Raw genomic sequence first — 12,473 nt, 5'->3', positions numbered from 1 at the left:
AATTTTACAAGGCAGCTAGTTAGTTAGCTAGCTAGCTAGCTAGGTGAGGATGAAGTCCCCTCTCTCCATCCTGCCTATTGAGATACCTGGTTAGTATTTATCAAATGATGGATGGGGAAAATTTGTTAATATTTGTCAGCTTCCCTTGTAGGAATGAACACACTGAATGAAACTGAGAATTTGGTGGCTTCCTTAATGAGGTGGTTCTTCACAGAAAATGCTCTAAACAATGATATCAATGATGACTAATTTCATTTAGCAGATGGTTATCATGGTATTGTGCTGCAGATGCTGACTCACTGTGACTGTCATGGCTAACTGGGACACATAGGACTTCAAAGTCCCCATTAAAAAACACAGTATGGCTGTTTGATTCCACATACTTGGTTATATCCTGTATAATGACTGGTCATGGGTATTATTGATGTTTTCTGCAGCCAATAATTCTGGAGTGGTTACCATCCCAAATCTACCATTCCACCGCAGGTCAACTTCAACCAAAACACAGCAACAACTTTACTGGTTGTTTTATCTTTACTCTTTTCTTATCAAATAGAGATGAAAACTTTTGTCATGTAAGTGGGTTATCTTGAACAAATAAAAGCTATAGTAGAAAAATCAGAAGAGAGGACAAGACAAGAAAACATAAAGGTTAGCAAGCACGGGATGATAAACCTGCTGGCTAGCTAGCAAGTCCTGGACTCCAGACAAAGCAAAAAATAAAAGCAGCTATATTTAGTTATTAAAACCTTTGAGTCATTATCATTTTATCTTTTATGTAAGAATAAATAAAAGATAACCATAGAAAAATAGTATTCCTCTGTGATTGAATATAGACATTTTGAGAATATAATTTACATCTGTACAGTAATTTTCCTACTACACGGACTTTCTAAATAAAAAACAAGTAAGCTGATTTTTAACAATGAACAACATGTCTTGTCGGGTAGTTTCCGGGGGTCTGCTTCTCTTTTTGTAGGGGCACATGTATTATAAGAAAGTGGTCTTTCTGTTAGAAGCTTTCAACAGTCTTTGAGCAGAAGCTAATTACAGATGTCTGCAATCCTGATGTGTTGAATAATAGTCTCAATGATTTTCCCATTCCCAGATTTATGAGTTTTCCAGACAGTTTTCCCTTGAGCGGCAACAGTCTGCTTGCAGCGCCAGGACAAGTCCAGGAATTTCTGCCTTCTGCCGGCCAGAAAACATTTGACTAAAGCACCAGTTTCAGCTTATATAAGAGTAGGATTCCCTCGAAAATTGGCTGAAGAAGCTCAAGGGAGATCATCCAGGAAAACAAGGATTGTCTTCGCCATTCCAGCAGACTAAACAACAGCGACACAGAAATAACTTCAGCTGCTACGTCAACAACAATAAGGTCAACAGCCGCAGCTAATGATAGAGCGGGGTGGCAACCCGGCCAGAGCAGAACCCCGGAGAAGAATTTACGAAAGAGGATAATGTTAGTATTCAACAATGCAGTGAGTTTGTATCCACATGAGCAGAGGAAGAGAGGAAGCCAATCATAAGGAGGACGAGAGAGGGGGCGAAAGAGCTGAAAAACAGGTGGTTTAAGAAATAATAGCTGTCAGAACCTTAAGATAATTTATTTTGGTAGAGATTGTAGAAAGATGTTTCTTTTTCTTTAAAAAGAAAAGTGTGTGTAATAGAAAAGTCTAATTTTTCAGTAAAGCTTCACACAAAGTCATATTTTGGACCGTGCCTGCACAGAAGCTCTGAAGTCAGTATCTGAACAAAAACACAATCACACTATATTTCATTATAATAATCCATAATAAATTATAATAATATGATTGTGTGTTTCTGTTTGTGTATGCAGAGTTATTGAATGTTCAGATGGTATGTGAGCATGTGTGGCGGACACAGGGAGGAAGCTGTGTTTGGCCTCAGATTAAAAATGCAGGACGGGGGTCTCGCTCCAGGAAAGGAGACCAGCAGAGCCAAGGGACTTTTCTCACATTAGGGAAACATATGACACGTACCAAAATAATAGACAGAGCTGATAGAGAATGCATCAATGCATAATACTGATGTGCTATATGGAAGTGCCAGAGACTTAAGGACCTGAATACTCCACAATAGACAGACATCAGTTTAAATACATAAATCAGTACTGTGCAACCATTAAATACATGGTTTACTAAGGGGACGAGATGTAAAAGTCTTGTCTAACATGCAACCAAAATATCAATATTAAATCACAGTAAGGTCCAACAGTGCAAGTCATTGCTGCGTCATTAAGAAGTCAGGTAACAAAGGATCAAGGGACAAAAAAACCCCCAAAAAAACCTAAATGCTTAAAGTAGCAAAGTAGCACATGACACCTAATGAGTTCATCCCAGTTTGTCCGAAAGTCTGTGTCCCTCAGAAGCTGGGTGCTCCAGTTAAAGCTCCCAGAATGAGGACACACCACAAAGGAGAACACACAGATACGCAGTTATTTGAGCACACACACAGTTTGAAATAACTTGATTTCTGTTTCTGTACAAATTTCTTGTGTCCAAGGAGGGCATTCAAAATGAAGATGTTGCTAATGGAGGTAAACAAAGTAAAAATTAGAATAAAAACAACCAAATTACGTAACACACACTCTAAAAAATATTTGATCATCCTCTCATAAACACAAAGGTGAAAGAAATAATATTGTTCTGTCCAGCAACGACTGCAAGCCATGACCCCTAAACTGGTAGTCATGGTAACTAATTAGACATATGGTCAAATGTGCCCTTAGAGTCACACTTGGGACAGAGTAATTGGAGGTCAGGCTGTGTTTGGAGGAATCAACCTCTGCTATTATGATTTAATAAAAGCTTTCAAGAAGGAAAATAACTGAGCACTGAGAGCAAAGCCATTTACAGCAAATTAAACCACATCAATTAGAGGCCACCGTCAGTGTCCCGGCCACACAAAAACAACAACAACCAGCCACTCACCTCACAGAGACAATTCCCACTATTAGCCTTTTCCCAGCTGCTGGTATCCCAGAATCCCGTCACAGGTTAGATCCATGTCCAACACTCAAAAGGTTTGGTGTAAAGTTGAAGAGACGCTAAGTGACTAAAAGGTATGTTTGGCTCGTGTCAAGGCAGCCCGGTCCGCGGTCCACCCCTCTATGAGGTCAGTTCAGAGAGAAAAAGAGAGGATAGAGAGAGAGAGAGAGGGAGAGGAGGGGACCAGATGGAAGCAACTCAACTGGAGCCTACTGGTAGGAGAGGGGGGAGGGGGGAGGGGGGGGGTGAAGAGCTTGCACATTCACTTCCTGACCAATTACTGCTGCGAGTCCAGCCTCTCTTCCTCTATCCAAACTGGGACCTCTCTCCCTCGCTGCTTCTCTCTCCCTCTCTCCTTCTCTCTCTCTCTCTCTCTCTCTCCCCCTCTCTCTCTCTCTCTCTCAAGCTCGGCAGTGGGGAATCACCTCACAGATCTGGAGGGCGGCCGGTGCTGCAGGTGGCACTAGTGTCAGAAATTACAGGGGATGAAAAGCAAGAAGAGCTGTAATCTAATCTGTGACAGGAGACCGAGGAGAGGACAGTGATGAAGAAGTAATGTGAGGTAATAGTGATTGACAGGAGATGAGTGTGGGTGGGTGAGACAGAAAGAGAGGAGCTGACGCAGATGAGGAAAGAAAAAGAGGGCAGCGCAAGGACGAGCTGTCTCTTTAACCTCAAAAAAACATAACAAGTGGGTCACTTTAATACTGTACAGCTCAACTAAAATTCATTTACTGAAGCCCTTTCATAGTAGGGCCACAATGCTACATACAGTAGGAACAACAGACGGTAAATAGGGAAAATAAAATAACAAACAAAATGTTTGAAATTGATCATTTAAAGACAAAATTAACATCAGAGATGAAGATATCATAGAACATCAAATACGTTTTGCTCAGCCTCAATTAACAGTTATATTCCACTGTCTTGATTTAACTCTAAAGTGTCTCACTCCTGGATAGGGGAGGTCAAGTCATCACAGGGACTACAACTACTAGTAAGAACCAGAGAGCAGAGATAACAGAGCTCAGACCTGCAGTGAGCGCACATAGAAAATATCCAAATCCACAAGCCATTGTGTGTGTGAGTCATTCGGTCATTGTTCTGCATCCTAACAGAGCAGGATGGAGGAAAGTCCCCTCTCTCTGAGCCAGTGGCTGCTGTTCCTGCCTCCTGGTAGCAAGGCTTCCTGGGATTGATAAAGCAGCTCCCTGGCCCCGTCAGCACACACACTTTCTCACTTCCATGTTTTCACCACAGTTAAGATTTTTCCAGGGAAAACAAAACTGCACGTGGTGGCAGACATTGACCTTTGATAAGAAGCCATTTAAGATACACTTAAGTAAAAATAAATGACCTAAATCTTCTTAAAAACAAACACCACAATAGAGCCAGCTGTGACTTTATACTAAGTGTCAACTTGAGCTTTCAGCAGGAGTGAGCACACAAACACTTCTGATGTGGGTCAGCGACTACATCTGCTATCATAACCTGAATAAACAACACACAAAAGGCTGAGCCTTTGTAACCAAACACCACACCTTGCACTTTAAAACGTGCAGACACAATGGCAGAAGATAGCACTGTGTCTGAGGGAAAACAGGCTGCCAACTTATCTTTGCTTCTAGTCTGCTTCAGCGACACGATGGGTGGAGTTTTGAAGAAGAGTTTTTTGAAGAAGTGTCAGGTTGCTTGTCAAGCAAAGAAACAAAAAAAAAAAAAACCTAAATGGACTTTTCAACAGTTTCCTGTTCTTGTTAGACAGTAACACAACATTGTATACCCTATCCTGTGCAGACTGAGATTCAATGACGTGATGTATATTCATACAGCCAGAGACACTTAAGGAGAGTTTCAGATAAGCTATATAGACAAGAACCCTCAGAGAGGTAATAAGAATTTTACCTGAAGCCAGTTTCAGATCAGTTTGTTTTCCATTTGTCTGAAAAAAATGTGCTGTCATGATTATCAAAAAAATTAACAATAGCAGAGGTTCAATCATAAAGACGATTAGACAATGTATCAATTACTTGGTTGTCAGAGAGTTAAAACGTATCTTTTTATTCTTTCAATTATAATGTAAAATATTAAAGGTTTTGTGGTTCAACTCATTAAAAGTGTGATCCTTTTATTTCAATTGTTTGCTATTTTGGTAATAATCAATGTTTGACAAATTATGTAAAGGTTTCTTTGTTAAGAACCTGTTAAACTTCTCCATATCCTCACTAGATCTCAGTCAGCTAACTTAGGAAGTAATTTGAAGATCGACTGCTAAAGGTCATGTTTGTATATTAGCCTTACAAAATGTCCAGGAAACCCAAGTAAGTCAAGCCACCAGTCACATCCCACGCTGCATGTCAACAGAAGCCTGGATCACAGAATAAAACACCTAAAAAAAGAAAGTAGTGGAAACAATAACTAGGTCAATGTATTTTTGTGTTGCACCTGGTGGATACTGTGGGATCATCTACGTATTGAAAGACGAATATTTCCAACAGGAAAAACTAAAATGGAATTAGTGAACTCGAAAAGTAGGTTATCCCAGGCAAACATCAGGAAAAGAACCGACCGTTGCCTCACTATCATTTCCTGCCTGTCTTGAATTGCTCATTGACAGAGGAGCCAAACAGGATGAGACATCATCAGGCAGGTGAATCATACTCATGGAAGCAGCCTCGTCATTCCAGCATCACCAAACGTTACAATCTTTTATCTCCTCCACCCAGTGATTTCCTGGTGGCCTCAAATTGAAATTAAAGGGAAATGTTAATTAGTATTTCTGCTTTGTTTAGTCTCTCGAAGTGATCTTCATTTCCCTGATGTCATTAGGGTTTAAAAAAGGATATCCACGTGATAAACAAATACGGCAAAATTCTTTAATGTATTGCAATAAATAGGAAAAATACTTCATGTCGCTATCTCACTCAGCTTGTGTGCATTTTACAACCTGGATGGAGGAGTAGAGCGGCCATGATTTCATGCTATTTTGATGCAGTCATGTGAAGTTCAAGCTAACTACACACTAAGATCAGGTGACTAATCCCCCCCCCCCCCCCCATCCTATCCTTCTTTCTGCATCTTATCCCATCTCCCCCATCCCATTTTCAATCCCAGCACAGTTTAGCAGGTCATGAGCCCGGGTCTTCTGAAGATTTCTTTTTTTTTTATTTGTTTCAGGAGGGACATGTTGCAAACAGGTTTTACAGCAGAAACAAAGATCACGGCTTATATGATCTAAAAAAAAACAATTGTTTATTGAAATAATCAAAAAAGTAATCGCACAACTCTTGTTGAGAATGCGATTGACATTCTTGTTGGCCTAGAAGAAATACATTTATAACCAAACTTCACTACAATAAAAACACAATCTAAAATCTGGCCTGATATTAAATCATGGGGGTGGCTAACTTGTTTCTCAAGGCTATATTTGGGGCCTTTTTGCCTTTATTAGATGGCACAGCTGAAGAGAGACGTGCTGGTAATGTTAACTTTTTTAAAAAAGGTAAACCTGCTGAGCATAAAGACCATGACATCATCGACATGAAGTCAAACTGGTAAATGAGTCATAACCCTTTCCACCATCAGCTCTGAAGTTTACACACTCTTGGATTAAAATAATACATCTTGGTGTGGTTTGAAGAGTGTAACTGATACCGCCAGCGCTATAAATATGGACGGGGCATCTGAAGGGGCGCATGTGTTTGGCATTAAGATTAAAAACTTTACATTAAACTCAGAAACAGAGACAAAACCACAACTGAACCGCTGGGCTGCTCTCCACAGAAGCAGGAGCCAGAGCACATTATTACTCCGACTCAGATAAAGCACACACACACACACACAGCAAGTCTGTGTGTGTGCGAATATGCCTGCATGTACGCTTATGTGGCTTTGAGCGGGATAAAGAGCCAGGAGTGCGTGTTGGCAGGTTCCCTTTGACCTGTGGAGGCTTTATTTTCCCTCATATTCATATCAGGCTAATGCTCAGTCTTTCCCATGCCAGTGAAAACCCTGGAAGCTGAGCCCTCGCCTCTCTTTAGGGAACCTAAGATGTCACTGCACACAAAAGGAGCCGTGAAAGGCTTCCAACTCAAGCAGGGGCTATTATTTACAGTACCAAAAGAAAAATCGCTCTTCTCCCAAACAGTAACCCCCGCCCCCCCCCCCCCCGTTTGTCTCCTTGTAATTCTTCTCATTTTGCCCTTTTTCCAATCCCTTCCATTCACTTTTTTCTCGAGCCTCACTTTCCTTCAATCATGACTCTCTCTCCTTCTCTCCCTCCCCCTCTCGCCCCTTGATAATAAAGTAAATAGTGGGTTTTGTAACCAGTAAGCCTAAAATTAGGAGTAAGCCCTATACCGAGGTTTTGCCGATCGTCAGTTATCCGTTCATAACAGGCAGGGAAATCCAAGCAGGTCGTCCAAGTCTTTGTGAGGAGAATCTGTATTGAGTGAACCTCACATATACACAAATAAACTTTACCAAACAGTTCGGAATGTGTGCACACGAGACAGCGTACATAAAACGATTGCAAAAATCAAATGCAGACATGACATCTTAAATAAAGGGGAAGACTAAAAGTAAAACCTCCAAGTCTTCTACTGTTTCTGAGAGTTTCAGTTGTGTGCACTTATATTGATGGTGAAGCCAAATCCCGCAGCTTTGCCTTGCTTTCACTGGCACGCTCAGGTTTTTTGTGGTGTATATATTTTAATAATAAAACAAACACATCTTGCAAAAGAAAACACTAACACAAAAAGGTTTTAGTTCCAATAATAGAGAATCACACTATTCTATGAAGTGTTTCAAACATGAAGTATTACTCATACACAGACTAATTAAACTGCAGACAGTTTCGTTTAGGTATTAGCATAACAGGTTTTTGATGCAGTAGTTGCCAAGCAACATGATCCAAAGCCAATAATTTTATAAGACTCTGTTGTTTGATGGACATGTGGGCCATGTGGTTCAGCTGCCTGTCTTTTAGAAGTGTCATGAACAGCAATCTAAACTGTGATCCAGTTTATGGCTTTAAGTCACATGAAATATCTCCCCTGTCTGTCTATATTAAGTGTTTTGAGGCACAGGAACTAGAAAAAAATCCCCGTCTGTTGTTTACAGTAAATACAGATGTTAGTTACAGGTCCTAACTCGACCCAGATGTTACCAAGAGGAAGATGAGCCCCATAAATACGTCTTCTACCACAAATACGAAGACACAGCAGTTTCTGAAACCAGCAGATAATAGCCAGTGATTTCAGACACTCCAGCTCAAAAGACTGAACATGTTAAAGGTCAACGTCAATAAAAAAGAGAAGAAGAAACTCTCAGAGAAGTTTTTAAAAAGTTAGAGAGATAATATTTAAAACATACTTAAAACCTCTTATCAAGGTTCTTGTCCTTAATAACTTTAGCAAGGAAACGTCAGACTTAAGGACCCAAGAATTGGAGAAAAAATTAGCAAAGAGATTCTTCTGCTCAGGATACATGTTGAAAACCTCTTTCAGTTTTCACAGGGCTTCAGCAATAAAGAATTATGGAGTATACCAGCCTGACAAAGTCAGAAGAGTTCACAGATGTACATTAGTCGGGGATAATAAATAAACGTTGCTGATTGGCCGACCTGAATCAGATCTGATGAAGGTCTGTCTGAGCAGGAAGAGAGGAACCAGAGACGCATCCTGCGAAGCAAAAAAAAAAACGTGAACTCTCAGTTTCTAACAAGGCTTCAGTGCTTACACTGTGACTCCTTCTTTGACACAAGGGGTTAAAGTATTTAAAGTACATCTTCAGACTGCAGGGACATAAAAACTGCTTGCCAGCTTCAAAAATAAAAACCTATTACATATTCCTGTGCTGAGATTAGGCTACTGTTAAACAATTTAGCAACACTGGTGAAATGGAAAACACAGTGCAACTTCCCAATGTACAATTCATTCACATCAAACCGGATCTCTCTCTCTCACACACACACACACACACACACACACACACACAAGAACTCTGCTCATGCAGACGTAAGAGGCTATTTATACACCACTTCCTTTTATTTACCCTCATTGTTCAGATCACATCTGTTGAGGGCCACAGGCACAATGGCCAGTCCATATAGCTGACCACACACACACACAGTAGCAGTCCGAGCAACAAACCCCCGAAGCTGATACCACCTGTTACATGGGCTGACATTTTTGCACTCATCTCATCTGAGACATCTTCACTGATTTCTCACACACACACACACACACACACACACACACACACACACACACACACACACACACACACACACACACACACACACACACACACACACACACACACACACACACACACACACACACACACACACACACACACACACACACACACACACACACACACACACACACACACACACACACACACACACACACACACACACACACACACACACACACACACACACACACAATAAATCAAAACAGAAAAACAAAAGGTACTATGACTTTAAATCCACAGCATTGTAAGTGTCCCTTTCATTCATTTTCTTTGAGTTATTTCCTCTGCAGTACAGGAGCTGTGGCCAAACTGGCCCTGTGGGCTAAATAGCTCGGATCATTATCTTCTCAGCTCTCTATAGAGAGCCACAGGGGCACTGTGGTGGGACAGACCTGGGGTGCAGGAAACCAGTGTGGTTAAGTTTTCAGACCACAAACCAAGCCATCCCAACTCCAACATCCCGAAATCAGATCCAGGTACTAACGTGCTGTAAAAGCCTGCAATTTAAGGTTTACATCTTCTTCTACAAGTCAAACATTTAAACTGCAGAAAAAAATATGACTTTCCTTAAGACTCAGTTTTAGAATTATAATAAAAGCTCCAACATAATAAACATTTTTAAACCTGGCTATTTACATTTTCTTTTCTTTTTTTTTTTTTAATTTTTACGTAAAAATGGGATTTATTTGGGGGCTTTTTTTTTTTTTTTAAAGGCTGATATTTAATGCACATTTTAGAGAAACACAACTACATGAAATGTTGGCAAAAGTCCAGTTAAAAGTAGCTTCAAATCAACTGTATAAACTAATAAAGTATTAAAAAACACGCAAATGAACACTGAAACATCCATGCTCAAACGTATTTTTCCTCAGCAAACAACAACCCGCGGCTCTTCCTGTATATTCCTGCTGATTGGTGGTTACAATGTAAACACGCATGCCTCTTGTTTTTATAAGGTTGCTGCTCATGCAGAAATAGAGGCTGCTCCTGATTCCTTTGCTCCCTCTACATATTTTCTCCTCTGAACAGGAAACAGTCATTTGTCAACACCACAAATAAATGTTGTTTGTTTCCTGTCTTTGGCTGGGGATTTTTCAGCTCATTTAGAAGCGACATGACAGATCTCTGGATCTGAGTATGGAGCTGACATGTGATACATGTTTTGCTTTTTTTAAGTCTAGGGAAACACAAAAACAAGAGTCAGCTTCAACTGGATTTTTTCCCAACTAGCAGGAACAAACAGAAGTGGGTTATAAATAGGTGTGAAAAACGCCAACTTTGCATTAAAAATTTAGATTATTTTTTTTTGACACAGTTGAGCAAATCAAAGGGATTTTAATCCTTGTGAAAGCACTGAGCGGTTTCAACATCTCAAACAGATGTTAAAATGAGTTCCAGTGGGTTGAGCCGAACGCGACAGCTTTGAAAACATTACAAAACTCATTAAGGAACCAAACATCCAACCGCCTCTCTTAATCCTCCCCCTGTCCCTGCGTCCACACCGCTACACCCCAGCGTTTGGAAGTAGTTGGACCCCTGCCCCTTGCACCCCAGACGGGGGTTTTCCCTGCAAAACGCTGCACAACAATAAAACAAAGCCTTCATACTGGGGCTTTTGGGGGGGGCATGCAGGGGTGCAGAGAAGGGCGGAAAGTGAGAGGAACAGCTGCTGAGTGGGAGAGTTAGATGGGGGGGGGGGGGGGGGGGGAGGGGGGGGCAGTATGGAGAAAAAGAAAACTGGAGGGTGGAGGGGGGGGGGGGGGGGAGTTCTGTCTTTTCTCTGTCAGTGAAATAAATTACTTTAATGTTTGCGGCCTGTTCAGACGATGCCATCGTTAGAGTGTGCCCCCCACCCCCCGGACCACCTCCAACTTATACCCCCCTCTGGTCTCTTTAGGAGTTCACAAATTGACGAGTGCACAATGAAACAGCTTATGGCTATACTATTCCTTTTAGAGCATTGGGTCCCAACCTAGGGTCTGGGGCCCCCTAAGGGCCGAACTAAAGATCTCAGGCTTTGTCTGCTCCGAGGCTGTCAAAACTAAACATATTTACTGGAGTTTATACAAAGGGGTCTGGTTGAAAACAAGTGTGTGTATTCCTATTTTGCTTCAATTATATCAATGAAAACATTAAAATTGATGTCAATTTTTGACAGCAATATATCACCTTTGTTTCTTGTATGCGTCCTTGGAGGGGCTCAGCTTTTCAGGTACAAAAAGTGGGAAAGGATTGGGAACCCCTTTCAGAATGAATCTCCAGTATTGAATTCTGAAAAAAGCTGAATTTGTCATCATGAAACCATTTGTCATTATAACCTTCACAGTCTGAATGTCTGCCTTACAGATACTCCTGCAGTCTCTGAGGAATTCTCCTCATTAGACTCAGTTTATCCCTCCATGGTCTAACATGCAGGGCGCTGACAGATCTGCTCAGCACAGGTCTGTCCAGGTGTGTGTACACGTGTGTGTGGGAAGAAGGTTCTACAGGTCAGGCCATTTATCCCCGTTTCATACCCAGGTTTAATGTCAAGGTACCTGCTGGAGCATTGTTTGGAGGACTAGGTCCCCGTTTGGTTCATGCTGACATATGACACAAAATGGATTTATTTTTCAAGTGATTTTTTGCAAGTGCAACGATCAATCATTGTTGGTTTTACTGCATCAATTAACACCCCGGTGCATCAGCAGACGCCAGGAAAGCATGTCAAAAGCAAAACTCCCTTTGAACAGTTTTTAAAGGATTCTTTACTACAATTTTTGAGAGGTTAAAAAAATTAACACGTTTCCAAGATTTCAACATCAATTTTTCAGCTGCTTTTCTCCATAACGCGATCAGTTACTAAATGTATTTAACTGCACATCCAGTTGTTGTTATTACTCGTCTGTTTCTCTACCAAGGGGAAATGTCTGACTATTTAACTGCTGTAATCCCAATCACATTACCAACTGGCCATGAGAAGGTTATTTAACATGTTTTAGAACTAAAAACTATTTCTTGTCACAGCTTACAAGAAGGCTGTAAGAATGGTGAGAGTGAGAGTCAGCAATTTTGCTATACTAGTAAATATTAAAGAGGGATACCCTGAAGGCCTGAATTCATGTTTGAAACATTACTATTGCAAATATCCAGTGTGATGCAAGTCAAAAGTCTCAGGAATTGTCTACCACACACACTAACAACATTATCATTACTGTTATG

At 40.9% G+C, this 12,473-nt stretch overlaps 1 protein-coding gene across 2 annotated transcripts in view; it reads right to left on the bottom strand.

Annotated features, from left to right (window-relative positions):
* LOC306832873 (pleckstrin homology domain-containing family G member 1) overlaps window positions 1–12,473 on the bottom strand; it is a 63,744-nt gene that overhangs the window by 38,619 nt on the left and 12,652 nt on the right. Inside the window, exon 1 of one of the 2 annotated variants that reach the window (XM_079357895.1) lies at window positions 2,955–3,501. The exons of the other annotated variant lie outside the window; for it this stretch is intronic. The gene's annotated coding sequence lies outside the window, so the exon portion shown is untranslated. Of the gene's footprint in view, window positions 1–2,954; window positions 3,502–12,473 lie in introns of those variants that run through there. 2 annotated transcript variants of the gene reach the window in all.

This window comes from Symphodus melops (assembly GCF_947650265.1).
Source record: "Symphodus melops genome assembly, chromosome: 1".
Lineage (NCBI taxonomy): Eukaryota > Metazoa > Chordata > Actinopteri > Labriformes > Labridae > Symphodus > Symphodus melops.
The sequence above is the reverse complement of the archived record's forward strand: the minus strand, read 5'-3'. Positions and strand labels throughout refer to the sequence as shown.